The 12,379-nt window shown below is 36.4% G+C and overlaps 1 pseudogene across 1 annotated transcript; it reads right to left on the bottom strand.

Moving 5' to 3' along the window:
• Nucleotides 1–629: 629 nt before the first annotated feature.
• On the bottom strand, nucleotides 630–4,502 carry LOC143595659 (protein SULFUR DEFICIENCY-INDUCED 2-like; annotated as a pseudogene). The gene is made up of 4 exons (XR_013146560.1): nucleotides 4,256–4,502; nucleotides 1,669–1,881; nucleotides 1,295–1,450; nucleotides 630–1,206 (listed from the first exon to the last, which is right to left on the bottom strand). The product of XR_013146560.1 is annotated as a protein SULFUR DEFICIENCY-INDUCED 2-like (transcript).
• Nucleotides 4,503–12,379: the final 7,877 nt, after the last annotated feature.

The raw sequence follows: 12,379 nt of genomic DNA, 5'->3' as shown, positions 1-12,379 counted from the left end.
TTGCAAACGTAGAGGGACACCACGACCTGCGTTAGGTTAACCTGAACCCTTGAAGCTTGTTAGCCTAACCAGTCCATTCACTATCATTGGTCTTATCTTTGTTGTAGCAACACTACTACTTACCTACTGGTTCAATCAGGTAGAAACAGGTTCGTGTCAGGTCGAGGAACCAGTTTTTTTATGAGCCTTTAAATGCAACCTACTTGTCTTCATATTGAATCTTTGGGAGATTCTAAAAGACAATCATTTTTTTTCTTTTAATTAATTGGTTTCTTGTTTTAGGCAAATGATTTCAAGAAACAAGGAACCAAGATGAAAAAGATGTGGATTCAAAATATGAAGATAAAACTCATAGTTGCAAGTATCGTTCTCGTTTTGATTATGATGGTTTTGAAGCTCACCGAATACTTCCTTGGGGCACACGTTCATTACATAACTAGTTTTAAGCAGAAAAGTAAGAACCACATAAACATTTATACTTTTTTATTTAAATGGTTATGTCACCTCCTATCACGCTCAAAACCATTGTATATGTCAGCAATATGCACAAGTGTATTATGCAGTTTAATAGTCCTCTATGTTAACAATTTTATTTATTATTTATTTATTTTGTAAACTTTTTTGTTTGAATACAATTTATACTTTCACACTATATAAGGCCAATTCTCTACCACGGTTTACAATCGATATACACACACTTCTTACACTCACGAAGGTCGATTATTGGTAAATACACACCATTCGTCTCAACGACTATTGAGTTTTAGGCTCACAAACATACCTTCAACATCAATCAACAAGCTAGTTGATCTCTATATGTCGATATCTCTTCAAACACGGGTAGTCTTCTTGACCTCAATGGAGTCCATTGGTTCATCAACTAGTCAAGCCCCTCAATGAAAGCATCCTCCAAAGTCACTAGCCCATGGCTAGGACTGGTTTGCACCTGAGCTAACCGCCATGGCTCTAACTCCTTAACCAGCTCCTTTGTCCGGTTCATTAACTTAGGATCGTTGACCCCAAAAATCTTCCTTCCAACACGTCTTCAAGAATCGTGTTGGCCTCTTCATATCTACCTTGTTTGACTAAACAAAGGCACAAGTTGAAAGCTTTATTAGCATCCGGGTCTATCTCTTGGGCTTTACGATATACAACTTCTGCGGCTGGGAAATTGTTTAGCTGCAAATATGCCCACCCTAAATTACCCTGCATCGCATTCGTTCCAATGGTATATCCGGAATTTCACTCATGGTTTACGACACCATGATATTACAAACGATTAATGTGAATGCACCAGTATCCTTGAAGTTTCTTGCTTGATTGTAACTTGGAATTTTCTTCCATGTGAGCGTGCGGTTTTGGTTGGTTTTCCATTGAATGTTTCTCCTTGATATATCATTTGAAGCTTCTTCTTTAAAAGCGTGATTTGCTCTTCTATTTTCCCACATTTCTACAAACACATTGTTTCACAAGTTAGAAAGTTAGAAAGTGATACCGGATTCTAACCAGGTCAAAGCAGGTTCGGGTTGACCCAAAACAGTTTTTCTCCAAAATTTTCAAATAATATGACTTTGTAGCGGGCCAAACGTAAAATTAATTTACAGAAATACAAGCTCAAAAACATGGTGCTGCTTTTACCACTCATGTTTGTATGTGACATTTAGTTACCTTGTATAAGTCAATTAGAACATTGTCTAATGATTCTTGAGCTTGTTTGGAGAAACGATCTCTAAACGATTTAATAAGTTCAATCGCTTCTTCAGCTCGGTCTTGTTGTTTCATAACAACTGCCGTATCTTTAAGGGCACTATCAACTCTATCTCAGGCATTTATAGCTTTCCAAAACATTACTATAGCCCCATCTGGATCCTTTTCTACAAGCTGTAAAAAAGTGAATCAAACCCTTGTCAAATTTATGGGTGTTGTAAAAAGAGATGTTTTTTAAATCAAATTATAGATATCATAAGTCATAATTAACCATATCCAACCCATGTGTTTTATTAATGCATATTTCAAATTAAAGTCCTTCTATGGTACCAAGATCCTAACAATCTTTACAATATTAAAATAAAGTTATAACATTTTTTAAGTGTTCTATTGTAAAGCCATTAAAGTTGGATATCCAACAATTATATATAAGTATTAAAAAAAAGGAAGTTATAAAGTTAAAAAAATAACATTTGGGATATGGTACTTGGTACCTATCTAGACGTGACCACAAATATTACCTAGTGTCATTAAACATCACAGTTACGTCACAAGTAAAATAATTATATTTATATCTATAGCATAGTCCAAAATAACAAAACATACATAGTCACATAGGGTATGTTTGGAAAATTAGCTTGTAGCGGTAGGTGTGGTAGCTTTATGTGTATAGTAGTACACAATAATATAATTACATGATGAGATGAGATTTGTCTAAAATGTCATAATTTTTTAAAGGGGTCCCAAAAATGGTATACCATTATACCACCAAGAATAGTGTGACCTAAGGAAATCAAGTATTGTATGACTCCTATGGAGCATATACCTTCAAATCAAACAAAAAACTTCTTGTATTTTTGGTTATGTATTAAGTAAGCTTAGTTGTCTACAAGTCGGCAAGTCGCCTCAATGTATAAGATGTTAACACTTCACCTAATAAGAAACACCTAAACATCTTACAAGTTACAACAAGGTGATTTATATATTTTAGTAACTATTCTAATAATCCATGACTTATTGGTATGACATTTGCCCCTCCAAAAATAAGTTGGTGAGTTTAAATCCAAATACAAGGTTTGAAGGATTTTAGATGGAAAAATTTGCTCGTAAAAAAAAAAGAAATATTCAAATGAAAATTGTACCCTTAGGTTTGAAGGATTTTAGTTTAAATCCTTGGCAGCAACTACATATTTTTTTGTGTGTTAGATTTTTTATATTTGTCACGTTCCATTTCATAAAACTCAAAGCGATTACAATAAAGTGATAGGTAAATGGGTAACAAGTTGTGCCACAATAAATCCTAGGCAACACTACATATTTTTTTGTGTGTTAGATTTTTTAGATTTGTCACGTTCCATTTCATAAAACTCAAAGCGATTACAATAAAATGATAGGTAAACGGGTAACAGGTTGTGCCGCAATCCTCTTTTAAAATTACGCCGCAACCCCTTTTTGTGTGTTAGAAATTCTAAGTTAGTTTAAAATGTTGAACATGGAATTTTCATTTATTTTCTCCTAGAAAAATTAAATTCAATGGTTGAATAGTTGATCATATAATTCGGTCAAAAGTGTAGGCTAGAACCTACAAATGAACGTCTCTCCACAAATTTAACCATCTATATCTCATATAATTAGACACGTTTAAATGATCCAAAATATAATAAGCTACAATCGATGAACAGTTGGAAAATAATTAAGAATTAATCAAATAACCAATTATTATTTGATCTGAAAAAACAGTAATCAATCAACTGATTTCGTATTCGTTCGTGCAATAATCAAATTTTATCTTATGGTTAACTAAAATTCACAATCAATAAACCAAAATAGTAGGATCAGAAGAAAATGTTGAAACTTACTGTATGTTATAATCGTTCATCAATTTTAGCTCAACTAGCGGTGTAAATGAGCCGGGCCGCTTGCGAGATACTCGATATCAGAACGATAAATAAAAGCTTGAAATTACCCAAGCCTTATTAATTAGCCATAGCTTGAGCCTGGTATGAGAAGACCGTTTAGGCTCGTCAAGCCTTAACGAGCCTAATGTATGTTTAATTTATAACTCTTTTAGACTTCTATGTATTATATAAGTTTTGTATGGCAAGATCATTTAGGCCAGTCAATGTTTTTCTCAAAATATATGAAAATAATTAAAAACATACACAAGTTTATTAATAATTAAAACAAGCCGAGCTCAAGTCGGCTCATTTGCTTCACAATTAATTAACACATATTGAATGATCCAAAAATAGAATAAGCAATTATGTAACTAAGTACAATCAATAAACAGTTTGAAAATAATCGAGTGAGTAACTAGCTTATTATTATTATGATTTTAAAAGAAATTAAAGTATAATAAATCAAAAGTGTCTCAATAATCAATATTTATCATCATCATTAACTAACATTTAAATTTACAATTAAATCAGAAAAATAAAGGAATCATCCTGACAACATATTGTTGATACTCTATGCATAATTAACAAAAAAAAAAGTTGAAAAATATGAGACATACAATTACAAAGGCAGATGAGGACGAAATACGAACCTGAAGATGTTTAGCTCGGACGTACGGACTATCACCGGACGGAAGCTTATGAAGCACGTGATACGCAACGTCAACGGTTTCTTCTCTTTTTGCGTTCTTCATTATTTGTGTGTGTGTGTGAAAAAAAACGGTTGAGGTTTAGGTGAAGAGGTTGGTTTTCAATGGTGGAGATGATAAAAAAGTGGGGACAATGAATGTGGACGGGAATGAGGTTAGGTTCATTGAATTTCAGTTGGTTGCATTGGCTATGGGGAGCAGACTTAGGTGCTGTTTGTTTTTCCTCAGAAGGACTTCTCCACCTCTTTTGTCTGCACTGAGAAGAGGGCGCGCAGACGTTGGGCTCTGCAGTGTGTTTGTTTTTTCGAAGACGTTTCATTAAAAAACGTCTGCGCGCCCTCTTCTCCCAGAAGTGTTGGTATTATTACTTCTTTAACCTCTTCTCCCAGAAGTGATGAGCCAAGTTGCTACTGATGACTCCACCAGCAATTCTTCACTCTTCATTTTATTCTTTTCATTTGTTGTCACCATAATCTTTGTTTATGGCTGTGTTTTTCTATCGATTGCCGCCATCATCGCCGATTGTTACCGGGTTTGATTTACGAAACCTAGGCAGCGATAGTGTGGTGGTGGCAGCTCTCCGATGTTGGGAAATTACGGTTGTTAAATCTAGGGTTTATGACCTCTGATTGTTACCGGATTCGGTGTGGTGGCTGTACTCCGGTGTGGGGAAGTGATGGCTTTTAAATCCACGGTTTCTGACGCCGGTTGCCGCCTCTGTCGATGTCGATTGACATTTGATTTGGGTTTTTTGGATGGTTGTTTGAAATATGAAATCAGGTTTGTGGCTGTGATGATCTAATGTTGTTCGAGTTAACATCAGCTCAGGATATGTGCCTGGCGTGGCAAAAATGCAGGATGGCAGGTACCCTTGCAGCCATGGCACTTTGAACCTTTTGCACCAATGTTTCGATAGGTCTGAGCCTCTTTATAGTGATTATTAAATCATTGATGAATTTCAAGTTTTAGTTTCTTTTGATATTTATAGATGATGGTATTTGAAGATTTTTGAGTCATATATTTCACCCGAACCATCATCGTTTATACTACTTATTTTTCTTTAATTATTTAAATTTCAGCTTATTTTAGCAGTCTGCAGATGTTAAAAAACAAACAGTCTTCTTGTTGCAGACTGCAGAGTTTTGGTCCACCTCTTCTGCTACAGATGTTGGCAGATGTGGTTTCACAGTCTTCTGACATTTTACCTCTGAAAAACACAAAACTCATTTTTATTGTTATTTTATTTTGCCACCTCTAGGTATAATAGAAAAACGTATACATAAATAGGATGTGCACGGTTCAGTTTGGTTAATGGCAATAACTAAAACCATAACCATAACCGAACATGTCAGTTATTATAAAAACGATAACTGTTCGGCTTTAATTACTTGGTTATTAGCGGTTAATTAGGTTCGGGTAATTAACGGCTAAACCCAAACTTTTTGCATAGACTAAATTTGTTGATCTTTGTTAAGAATTTTACTAAGATCAAAACATGAATATCATAAACGGTTAAGTTTTACACGTTAGAAAATAAAAACAATTTAAAGTCACTGTCATTCTAAACAAATTAATATATGCTACTAATAAAATGAAATATCCATGATCGAGAATACAACGGTCAAAGAAAGTTGGATAAATATGATTTTGAAGTATTGGAACATAGAATCATTAGAAGAAGAGGATTGTTACGGAAACAATTATTGGTTAATCAGGTTTGGTCTTTATTTTTTGTTGTTAAAAAATGGTTAATCGAAACCAAACTAAAATATCGGTTATTCAAAAGATCAAAAAATTAGCCGTCGGTTAATGCTTCGGTTCGGTTTGTTCGGTTAATAACTAGACTAACATGGCATGGGGATGCAGGTTGTGTATGTTATCCGGGTTTTAGTCTTGCTAGCGTCGGTTTTTGGTTTTTTATTTACTTTTTTTATTAACTAACGAACCCACAGGTGTCGATGTCTTTTTAGGCATGTTTTGAATCCCGCCGACATATTTTGGGTTCTCTTTCAGTTGCTCCAGCGGTAGCCTATCGTTACCGTAAAAACCATACCGGATTAGGCCAATACCAACCGAATTTCTTTCGCACCATTGCCATAGCACCGGTTCACACCCAACCGTTCATATTACTTTTGTAATAATCTAATATTTCTAATTATTTATAAGGTTAAAATTGATTACATTTCCCCTAAAATATTGTATAAATCCATTTAACCCTCTTACTTTTTAGCTTATACTTATAAGAAAAAACTTTGCTCACGCCAATTTTGATCACAAGGTAGAATTAGACAAGGCAAAGATTAATAACGTGTCAAATGCTCATATAATACAGTTTTATATTACAAAACCATATTTCAAAACAATTTGATCATGCCTAAAACTAAATTCTTAAACAAGATTGATGCAACATATAGTTACGGTTCTTAAATGACAGCTTAAAATATCTACGACTCGAGTCTCCTCGGGTCACGGGGAAAGAGTGCTACTTATGTTGTCAAGGCCACAAAAGAGCATCACAACCCGCTCTAATCTAGCGCCAAACCCGCCATGTAGTAGTTTACCATACTCGAACGAATCAATGAATGTTGACATTGTGTTGACATCAATCCCGCAGTCTATAGCCCATGCCTTCAAAAGTTCATATTCGTGCACACGTTGGGTTCCTGAAATGATCTCCTCTCCTGAACATAATGCAACAAATAATTATATATGCATGTACACTACTAAAACTTCAAATAACATGTAATTAACTACACTTTAAAACTTCAAATAACATGTAATTAACTACACGGTAGCTTGCCTCTAATGAAAACATCAAATGAGTTGCTATAAGTATCGTTGTCAGCACAAGGCATTGTATCAAACATCCTGACTGCAAGAGGATATCAGTCAATCGGTGTAGCATGAAAAAATCAGTTTTATACATACAATAAATTAAACATGTTAACAATAAAAACATCATCATCTTCATCATCATTATCGTACTCAGTAAATCTCACCAATAGTGTCACACCCCAGACCACGGCCTAGGTGTGCGACACTTATGTTGGTACCACATTTGTAAATAAATCAGAGTTAGCGGATTAAAAGCGTATAAGTATCGTTGTCAGCACAAGGCATTGTATCAAACATCCTGACTGCAAGAGGATATCGGTCAATCGGTGTAGCATGAAAAAATCAGTTTTATACGTACAATAAATTAAACATTTTAACAATAAAAACATCATCATCTTCATCATCATTATCGTACTCAGTAAATCTCACCAATAGTGTCACACCCCAGACCACGGCCTAGGTGTGCGACACTTATGTTGATGCCACATTTGTAAATAAATCAGAGTTAGCGGATTAAAAGTGGAAGTCTTATATTTATGTGGAATAAAATATTATATTTACATTCAAAAGACGGGATGTAAAACTTCCCGTTTAGTGTTTACAAATTTTTTTTATGTTCCATTACAAAACCACCATTTAAGTTTTTAAAGTTTAACAAAAGATCCGAGCCATCGGATAATATTGAGCACTTCGAGCTTTCAAGCCCTAATCTTGATTACCTGTAAAATGTTTAGAAAATACGTCGGCAACATATGCTGGTAAATATGCTGACGCTAAAATATTTTCTTTTACTAGATTACCCCTCGAGACATAACTTCGGTCCGGCCCATCGTGGCTTAGGAATAATCAAGCTTATTAAACAAACACAATTATAAACTCAAGTCTCTACACAAAACACACTAGCAAACACCGTAGCGTTTGACATTACTTAGGTACCATACGTATGCAAATGGCCATTCTTACTCGGACGTAACTTTGGTCCGGCCCATCGTGGCGGAGGTAATAACCAAGTGTGGCGCGGTGTGCCCACTGACTTTATTACCACATATGTAAGGATCCAAACAAACGTACACGACAGTCTGAGAGCTAGCGCTTACTTTTGTTTATAACCTTTTAGAGACACATAGTCTCATGTAATTTCTTTTTATTTAATTATTTTGACTCGATTAAACAAGTTTGTAAAGTTAGGGCGTATTCACCTTTTTGATTTGGATCAGCTTCAATACACTGTCCGTGGGTCTTTCCCGTTGCTATCTCGCACTTATAGTACGAGTATAACCTTTTTGTTAGTCGGATATACAATTCGGATTAAGACCTTTAGTCTCTTTTATAATCTTTATCTCGATTATATTTTATTTACTTTAAAACCTCTATTAAAAAGTATTCTTTCTTTCTCTTCTTTTATAAATTAAAAGTCTTTCTTTTAACTTATTTACTTTTTTTATAAGATAAACCTTTAAGTAAATTTTATTTTATTTTTCATTAAAATCCTACGTTTCTTCTTCTCTAAGAAACATATTCTTTTTTTTTCTTTATTATTTAAGAATATATTCATAATTACTTAAATAATATTCTATAACAAAATTATATAATATAATCACACACACACACACACATATATATATATATATTCATATTCCTTTATTTTCATTTCTTTGTTATATTTCTTTTATTTATCGAGATATCGAGTATTTCCTCGACTTTGGGTTTTAAGCCTTAATAATTTATTATTATTTCATTCAGGCATTATGCCTACCTTGGTCGGCTTATGAAAAGCCCACACAATCGAGCAACACTTCAATACCGCTTCATCTTCTTTATCTTCTTGATCAACCCTTCCTTTCAACACTTTTTCCTTTGCACGCAAAACGATGCACTCCAATCTTTCCCACACTTTGGCATGCTTTACGAGACGGGTTGTCGGGATGGCAACACCTTCTTTGTTGGAACGCCATCGGTACGTGGCACGAATATCGAGGAAACGGGCACGAAAATCGAGGAAATATGGACACGTTTTACGAGGTGATCAAGGGTATGATATATGAATCTTAGAGAGATGTTAGAGAGATATATGTAGGTGAATTTTGGTGTTCAAAATGAGAGAGCCCGGCCTTGCTATTTATAGGAAATTTCAGAGGGGGCATCGCAATACGCGTTGACTTTAGGCTAGCCTGTTGCGTATCGCGACGTAGGATGTCCTCGTCACCAGTAGTTATGCCACGTGGCGGACGTGGTGCCATGTGGCGACACATAGTGCCACCGGTTGACATGTGGCAACACGTGTCACGACTGTCAGACCACGTCATCGCGATACGCGATGACGTTGGCTCCTCGGCGATCGCGTATCGTCATGAGGCCATATATTGGGTTTGTAACCAAGTCCTTCGCGATACGTGATTGGATTATCTCTTGTTTCGTCGCGTATCGCTATGGAACAGAAAGACAGATTTTCATTTTGAACTTTGGAGTTTATAATTTAACATTTTTGGTCCTTTAACTTTTGAAACTTGGCATTTTAAACCCAAAACTTTCACGATGTTACATCTCCCCATCTTGGAATTAATCTCGTCCGCGAGATTCGCTCTTAGAACAAGTGGGGGTACTTTTTCTTCATTTCGGATTCAAGTTCCCAAGTGCATTCGGGGGCCTCTTCGTGAGTCCCACTTTACTTTCACTATTTTCAACGTTCGTCTCTTCAATTTCTTTGTTTTCGAATCTTCGATTTGAATTGGTCGTTCAACGAATCTTAAGTTTTTATTTATTCCGACGTCTTTTAGAGGCATTGATAAAGATTCATCGGCTAAACACTTTCGCATATTAGAGACGTGGAATACATCGTGTATCCCTAGCATTTCTTCAGGTGGTTGCAAACAATATGGAACAGTCCCGATTCGCTCAAGTATCTCAAATGGTCCTACGAATCGAGGGCTAAGTTTTCCTTTCTTACCGAAGAGAACTAAGCCTTTCCATAGCGAGGCTTTCAATAACACTTTGTCACCGACGGACTTCAGCATAACTCTTTTGGCGATCACGCGAAGTTTTAAGCCGTTCGCGAATTTGTAAGATTTTGTAGGTGGTTTCTTGGACTATCTCGGGTCCAGACAATTGATTGTCTCCGGTTTCATTCCAGCACACGGGCGTTCTACATTTTCGACCATACAACGCTTCGAATGGTGCGGCTTGAATACTCGTGTGATAGCTATTGTTATACGAGAATTCCATTAGGGGAATATGGTCATCCCAACTTCCACCTAAATCTATCACACAAGCGCAGAACATATCTTCAAGTGTTTGAATTGTCCTTTCGCTTTGCTCATCGGTTTGAGGATGATAGGCGGTGCTAAGGTTTAACTTTGTGCCTAACGCTTGTTGGAAGCTTTTCCAGAAGTGAGACGTGAATCGGCTGTCTCGATCAGAAATTATAGACAACGGTACTCCATGCAAAGTAACGATGTTGTTCACATAAATACGCGTTAATCTATCCATTGAGTACGATTCATTGATGGGTATGAAGTGTGAGGATTTCGTTAGTCTATCCACAATAACCCAAATAACATTATGTTGACGAGTTGTTTTCGTGAGTTTTGTGATGAAGTCCATGGTCATTAACTCCCACTTCCAAAACAGGAAGTTCGAGTTGCTGAAGCAATCCAGATGGCTTTTGGTGTTCAACATTAACCTTCAAACAAGTTAAACATTTCGCAACATGTGAAGCGATATCCTTTTTCATCCCATTCCACCAGTAGTTCGGTTTGAGATCTTGGTACATTTTGTCACTACCTGGGTGCATCATGTACTTGGACTTGTGAGCTTCGCTCAGGATCTTTTCACGCAAGTCCCCAACGATTGATACCCAAATCCGGTTTCCCATTCTAAGTATACCATCGTTACCTTTGACTAGCGAGTCAATGGAGCCGTTACGTTTTTCATCGAAGATCTTGTTTTGTTTTCATTAATAGCTTGGAGTTGGGCATATTTAATTTTTCAATAAGATCAACTTGGAGCTCTAGTCGTAGAGCTCGAACTCTTTTTGGTTTTTCATGTTCTTTACGACTCAAGGCATCTGCTACAACGTTGGCCTTACATTCGTGATAGACGATCTCATAGTCGTAGTCATTCAAAGTTTCTATCCAGCGTCTTTGGCGCATGTTAAGCTATTTTTGCTTTAAAATATGCTTAAGACTCTTGTGATCGGTAAACACGACAAACTTGACTCCATAGAGATAGTGCCTCCATATCTTTAATGCAAAGATTATGGCGCCTAATTCTAGATCGTGATTTGTGTAGTTCTTTTCGTGTACTTGAGTTGACGAGAGGCGTAGGCAATTACTTTCTTGCATTGCATTAGTACGCATCCTAATCCGGAATGGGACGCGTCACTAAAGACTACAAAATCCTCAGTACCTTCTGGCAAGGCCAGTATAGGTGCTTGGGTGAGTTTCTGTTTAAGTATATCGAACGCCTCTTGTTGTTTGATTCCCCATTCATACTTGACATTCTTACGAGTCAAAGAGGTTAGGGGAACATCGATTCAAGAGAAGTTTTCAATGAACCTTCGATAATAGCCGGCCAAACCTAAGAAGCTTCGAATCTCGGTTGGCGACTTTGGAATCTCCCAGTTAGAGATAGCTTCAATCTTAGCGGGGTCCACTTGAATACCATTCACGTTTATGATGTGTCCAAGAAATTGTACTTCGGGAAGCCAGAATTCGCATTTCGAGAACTTGGCGTACAACTTCTCGGTTCTTAGTAATTCAAGTAAGGTTCGGAGGTGAGTTTCATGATCATCCTTAGAATTAGAATAAATAAGTATGTCGTCAATTAACACGATAACAAATTTATCCAATTAAGGCTTACAAATTCGATTCATCGTATCCATGAACGCGGCTGGGGCATTAGTGAGACCAAACGGCATGATCGTGAACTCATAATGTGCATACCTTGTTCGGAATGTGGTTTTCGCGATGTCTTCAGATTGAACCTTAAGTTGGTGATAGCCGGAACAAAGATCGATTTTTGAGAAATGGCTTGCGCCTTGAAGTTGGTCGAAAAGAACATCGATTCGAGGTAGTGGATAACGGTTCTTGATGGTGACTTTGTTCAATGCTTGGTAGTCGATGCACATCCTCATGGATCCATCTTTCTTATTGACGAATAGAATTGGTGCTCCCCATGGTGACGAACTTGGTTGGATAAAACCCTTTTCGAGTAGTTCGTCCAATTGTTTCTTGA

This window comes from Bidens hawaiensis, unplaced genomic scaffold, assembly GCF_021521415.1.
Source record: "Bidens hawaiensis isolate Kalapana, Puna unplaced genomic scaffold, B.hawaiensis_p1.1 tig00045421_1, whole genome shotgun sequence".
Taxonomy (NCBI): domain Eukaryota; kingdom Viridiplantae; phylum Streptophyta; class Magnoliopsida; order Asterales; family Asteraceae; genus Bidens; species Bidens hawaiensis.
The sequence above is the reverse complement of the archived record's forward strand: the minus strand, read 5'-3'. Positions and strand labels throughout refer to the sequence as shown.